General features: G+C 40.8%; 1 long non-coding RNA gene across 2 annotated transcripts in view; it reads left to right on the top strand.

Moving 5' to 3' along the window:
* The first annotated feature begins 1,157 nt into the window (after positions 1 to 1,157).
* Positions 1,158 to 6,000, top strand: part of LOC131482282 (uncharacterized) — a 110,001-nt gene continuing 105,158 nt past the window's right edge. For both annotated transcript variants that reach the window (XR_009246854.1, XR_009246853.1), the window contains exons 1-2: positions 1,158 to 1,303; positions 4,396 to 4,535. This is a non-coding gene — a long non-coding RNA (uncharacterized LOC131482282). The remainder of the gene's footprint in view (positions 1,304 to 4,395; positions 4,536 to 6,000) is intronic.

Genomic DNA, 6,000 nt, shown 5'->3' with positions numbered 1-6,000 from the left:
TTCACTGCAACAGGCGGTGCTGGAAATGGGGTGGAGCCATGCTCTGTCAACCTCACACAACCTTTTTTCTTGACTTTCTTCTTCCCCTTTTGGCAACTTTCTAGGGAAAAAAGAAAGTCTTCAAATTGAGGACATATTCTGATTAGAGATCCTGTCCTTTAATGCACACCTTCCCAGTGCTGATGGACCAGCCAGGACGTGCGGCACATTTTGGATGCTTTTATAGAAAAGCTAAGACTTATTTTTCTAATAACTCTTTCATCTGCAGCATCTAGTTTTTCCATTAGGAAAACTAAAATAGCTTGTGGAATTGCTTTTTTTCCTTCTACAATAACAGACACCGCAGTGAGCTAGTCACTTTGGGACATATGTAGAATATGATGTAGACACAATGAGAAAATTTTCTCTCCGCTTCACGCCCTTTTGGCAGAAGGACATTTTGTGACTTCTCCTTTATGTTTCTGGGTCACAGAACCTCTTCCCTTGTGTGAGTGGAGGAGATAATTCATAGAACATATGCCCAGATAATGGACTGTGATCTCTTTGAGGGCAGATAGTATCTATAAATAATTTTAATAACTCACCATGAGCCTTGGTCATAATTAGGTTCTAAGGAAACATTGTCCCTATGTTATCTTTCACTAGGAAGACTAGATAACTCTTTTTTCTGTTGGAGGTGCTAGGGAATGGGTAGTAAAGATTAGGATGGGATAGATTGAACTTTGGTAAGTAACATCCCCCTATTCTCTGTTCTGTCCCCTTCACTCTGGGAAACATGCAGATACACTAACCTTGCTCTGATTGTCATGACCAAGACTATAAAACAGCTCGAGGAGCCAAACTTCTTCTGCTCAGAAGTAACACATCACTTTATTCACATTTCACTGGCCAAAAGTATTCACGTGGCCCTTCAAGTCCAATGGTATAGGTCTGTATTATCTTCCTGAAGAAAGAGTCCCTGTGACATCAGCAATAGCAACCACAAGTAGAACTGGTTAACAAAGGGGACTTACAACCTTCAGGTGACTGAAGAAACGGAAGAGAACTACTCTTACTACTAGCTTCCAGGAACTTCATACATGTCGACTGTTCTCATTCAGCCTCCAACACAACATTATGAAACAAATACTGTTCTTTCTGTTTTTCTTACAGGTAAAGATTCTGAGCTTAGGCTGAATAACTACTATGCCTCAGTTACTGCATTCCTATGAGTTAGAGCTGCTATTGGAATCTGTTCTACACTCTCAAAATCCAAGCTCTTCCCAAGACAACTTGGTAACACCCACATTCACATGTAGACACGGTAAGTTCTAAATCATCTGTTATACAAAGTGTGTCTTCAGTGATGTATTCACTGTGGACACACATGTTAACTGTTAACACGGAAGGGATGCATAGTCATGTAAAGATAGGAAAGAAGGCATTTGGCACAGCACTTGAAATCCTTAGAAGCTGCGTTCTGTGTTGTAGTGCCTGTGGTCAAGGTCTGATTCTGCTCCCACTTCCAGGTTCTTGCTAATGGGCATCCCAGGGAACAGCCAGCAGGTCATGGTTCAAGCAGTTGTGTTCTTGCCAATCAGGTGGACGATCTGGATTGAGTTCCTGGTTCCTGGCTTTGGCATGGCACAACAGTGTCAATGCTGGACGTCTGGGCAGCCAATCAGCACTTGGGAGATCTCAGTCTGGCTGTCTGTGTCTCCCTTTCTTCCCGTCTCTCTTCCTTTCAAAAAAAAAAAATCTGAAAAGATGGATAGAAGAGCTTATGTTCTTTTGCAGTCATACTTGTGCTGAAAAAGCAATATTGATGATTCCATATCAGGCATGTTATTTTAGAAGGAAAAAAACCTGTATCTCAATAGCCATCGGATTATAAGTAATCAAACTCCTTGAAGGGAAAAAACAACCAGTAGCTCCAAAGTTTTAGAAATGGAACTAAATGTCTGTCAAAAAATGTGGCAAATTAGTAAGAATAAATTCATTAATAGTAGGAGAAGAGACTGTGAAGTCAGCATGATCATGTCAAAGTCAAAGGCTGATCAAGGAAACCCAGAGGGAGCACAGGTGGGCTTAACCATTCTAAAGGGTTACAATACCATTTATACAAATGCTAGTTACACTGTTAGTCACAAGAGTGCATTTAAAAGGAAAAACAAAAACACTAGCTATTTGGTAATGAACAAATGGGTAAGTAAAGTCTGACTCATCTGTTGGAATGTGAACCATCCCATTCATCAAAGACTGATTTAGGAAATGTTCAAAATAATGTGTGAAGGTGATTAGGCCTTCATGTTAAGCAAAACAATTAAAGTATGAAATGGAATCTACTATAAGATCTCTGCTCTAAAGGCCACTGTTGTGGTACAGCACGTTGAACCACCACCTATGTGGACACACTGGTTCAACTACCAGTTGTTTCACCAGCTTCCTGCTAGGTGCCTGGGAAAGCAGCAGAAGATGGGCCAACTGTGTAGGCCCCTGTATTCCTGTGGGACAGCTGGAAGAAGTTCTGAGCTTCTGGCTTTAGCCTGGCACAGCCTCAGACTTGGGACCACTTGGGTCTTGAACCAGTGAATAGATATCTCTCTGTCTCTTCTCTGAGTAGCTTTTTCTTTCAAATGAACATTTTTAAAAAATCTCCACTCTAAAAGGCAAATGAACAAAAAAAAAAGGACAAAAGCTGTAAATATAAGTAGAAAAATAGGAAAGGAATATGCATGAATGTTAAATATATTCATACATGGTTTACTGTGCATGTAGACAGTCTCTGTGACCATAGAGGCTTATTGCATTCATTTATTCACCCAATGGATATTTATGAAAGCATACCACATTGTAGATATGATTCTAGGCACAACAGTGAATAAAATTAAGCAAACTATTGTCTCATAGGGTATGTGAAAAAAACGTTAGTTGATTAAAACTCCTTCAGAGAAAACTAAAGATATAAGAACAGAATGCTACTGAGGAGGGGCTATTTTGAGTCATGGCCTGAGCAAGTGGGGTAACTTCTCTGGTTAAGGGGAGGTAAAGGGGAGGAGCCTTCAGGCATGGTGCTTAGAAGCCTCAATGCATGGTGGAAGAAAATGTGACTTGGATGAAGTGAGGGTGAAGGAAGTGGTAAAAGGAGAGGTCAGAGAAGTTGTGATCGGTGGGGAGGGATACGTGAATTATACAGGCAATTTTCAGGCCTCTAGTTTATTTGATAAAAGAGCTGAAAATTCACCGGAGGATGCTGAGTGTAGAGCAGTCAATCACACAAGAACTATACTGGCTGCTGGGAGAGAAGGAGCTTGGGAACAGGGTAGGCAAAACAGAAACAGACGACAAATGCCAGTAGCTTCGATTAGGAGACAACAATAGGAAAAATGGGATAAGGAGCATACTGATTTGAAATACCTAAAGAGGAGCATGAAAGGCTTGCTTGGCAACTGGAGATGGCATATGAGGAGTCCATTGTAACACCCATGTTTGTGACCTGAGAATCTGGTAAGATGAAATCTCCATTTACTGAGAAGAGTTAGGAGAATCAGGGTGAGACTAGGAGGAATCAGGAGTTCGGTTTGGAATGGATTAAGTTTGAGATTTTTCTGTTGTTGATGTGGAGATAAACATAGCAGCTCAATATTCAGAGCTTAATCGGTTAAGTTAGGGATTAGAGTGTTTCCAGAGGAGAGAGGTCTAACAGTTGGTCTTAGGCACTTCACTATGTAGGGTAGAATGGAGGAGAATAAGCCAGAAAAGCAAACTGAAACTTGATGACCTGTGAGGTAGAAAGAGAACTGCGTGTGTCGCCCCAGAGGCCAAGTTATAATCTGAAAGATAAAGGGCACTTAGGTCAGTTGTTGCTGATGTGGCGTGTGTGATGACGTTGAGTAAAAGACATTGCAGTTGGCAACAGGAAAAAAAAATGGCAGAATGATTTCAGTGGAGAAGTCAGCATCAACGTGATTGGTCCAGGGTAAAACGAAGACATTGGAAGTGCATGTGGGAATTCTGCCATGCAAGGAGCAGATAGCGGTCCTTCGCTTAAGGGAGATACAGGGTAAATGAAGAGGTTTAGCTAAAACAAGAGGCATTGCAATGTGTTTGTATGATAGCAGGAATGAAACGCTAACCCTAACCACAGCCCTCGTCTGGAATGCAAGGAAGAGAAGTGACAGTAAATGAGCTGTCCTTGACTAGACAGAAGGCCCAGGACACAACAGAGAAGTTGACTTTGAAGTAAAGTATTTCATGAATTGTTAATTTGTGCACAGATACAACAGTTGTGCCTTATTTGGTGACCGATGCAGATGGAACTATCTCTATTCTGATATAGTTTCTATTTTCTCCAAGGCTAAAGTTGCATAGCAGTAAATCGTAGAGTCTTGGTGAGAGAAAAAGATTTGCCTTTAGTGTTTTCCTAGGCATTTTGCTTTCACGATGCTGGCAGCATCAGAGAGGCACACGTTTCCAGTCAATCATTTATGGGATCAGAAGCATGGACGACAAACACTTTGTTGAGTACCGGGTGGTTGAGCTTGGCTGCTAGGCAGGTAGCTATACTACATGCATTTTAACTGATGATATTTATTTGTTTATTTATTTTTTAAAATTTCTTTTATTTTTTCTTGGAAAGTCAGATATACAGAGAGGAGGAGAGACAGAGAGAAATAACTTCCATCCAATGATTCACTCCCCAAGTGAGCGCAATGGCCAGTGCTGCGCTAATCCGAAGCCAGGAGCCAGGAACCTCCTCCAGGTCTCCCACATGGGTGCAGGGTGCCAAGGCCTTAGGCTGTCCTCAACTGCCCTCCCATGCCACAAGCAGGGAGCTGGATGGGAAGTGGAGCTGCTGGGATTGGAACCGGCGCCCATATGGGATCGCAGCGTGCTCAAGGCGAGGGCTTTAGCTGCTCGGCCACGCCGCCGGAGCCTTAACTGATGATATTTAGCTTAGTTATATTTTCAGTCTGGACGGGCTTGTCATGATATAAACTCACTGCAATTCAAGGAACATAGAATGCAAAAAATGCAAGATCTGTGAGGCACAGATGAGCTCTGCTTGGGAGAATTTGAGCAAACCAAAAAAGAAGAAAAGCTTAAAAGCCAGGGGGTCAGTAGACAGTTGTCCAACACTGAAGAGAGTGACTATATGCAAAGATTTCAGCCCCTTAAAACTTTGGTGCTTGGGACACATACCATTGTTTTTCTTGGTCTCTGTACATTGATTTGTGTTAAATCTGGAGTAATTGGTGCAGCAGCAGAACCACTACCCTGGTGATAGAGCTCTGGCCAGGATGTGCCTGAGGAAGTACATTTGGATTTATTTCCTGTTACGATATATTTGTTGCTTCATGTATTAGTGAACAAAATCTGAGGGGCTTGGAGTTTGAAAGCAAGTTAAATATATTATACAAATGGGTATAACGACATTAGTGTTGCCAATGCATCTTACGTGGGTGATTTCTGAAATATTACAACTTCTATACACGTTCAGTGATTGTTTTTACTTCTCAAGTAGAGACTAAGATGCTTTCTTGGCTTAATTATTTATGTGTAACATGTAGGCACTTGAATAGACCACGATTTCCACAGAGTGGGTGCACAATGGAATGAGTTCAAAATTACAAACTGCCATAGTAATCTGTTTTTCCAAATAATATGCAAATTGTATCAAAGAAAGAAACAAACTCAAGTTATTTCACTTAATAACAATTACCTAGGAGATGTTGAACCGTCATTATTCTGTATTAGTTCTACTTGCATTCATGTTAAATGAATGAAAGCTGAATTAAAAGGTGACATTTGGGCTATTTCCTCAAAAAAATGTGATTTCTCAGTCTTTAAATACATTTCCTTTGCTGATGTTTTCTTCTAAGCAACTTTGCTGCTTTAATGTTATTGAAAATTAAATTTGTTCTTTGGTTTGTTACAATGCTTAGCCAGTTAATAAGTTTATAAATCATAATTAACTACAACTTTCTGTTCTGCCCTTCTGAGTTGGCTTTCTTTCACACT

Source organism: Ochotona princeps, chromosome 16 (assembly GCF_030435755.1).
Source record: "Ochotona princeps isolate mOchPri1 chromosome 16, mOchPri1.hap1, whole genome shotgun sequence".
NCBI lineage: Eukaryota > Metazoa > Chordata > Mammalia > Lagomorpha > Ochotonidae > Ochotona > Ochotona princeps.
This window is presented reverse-complemented; position numbering and strand designations above follow the sequence as displayed.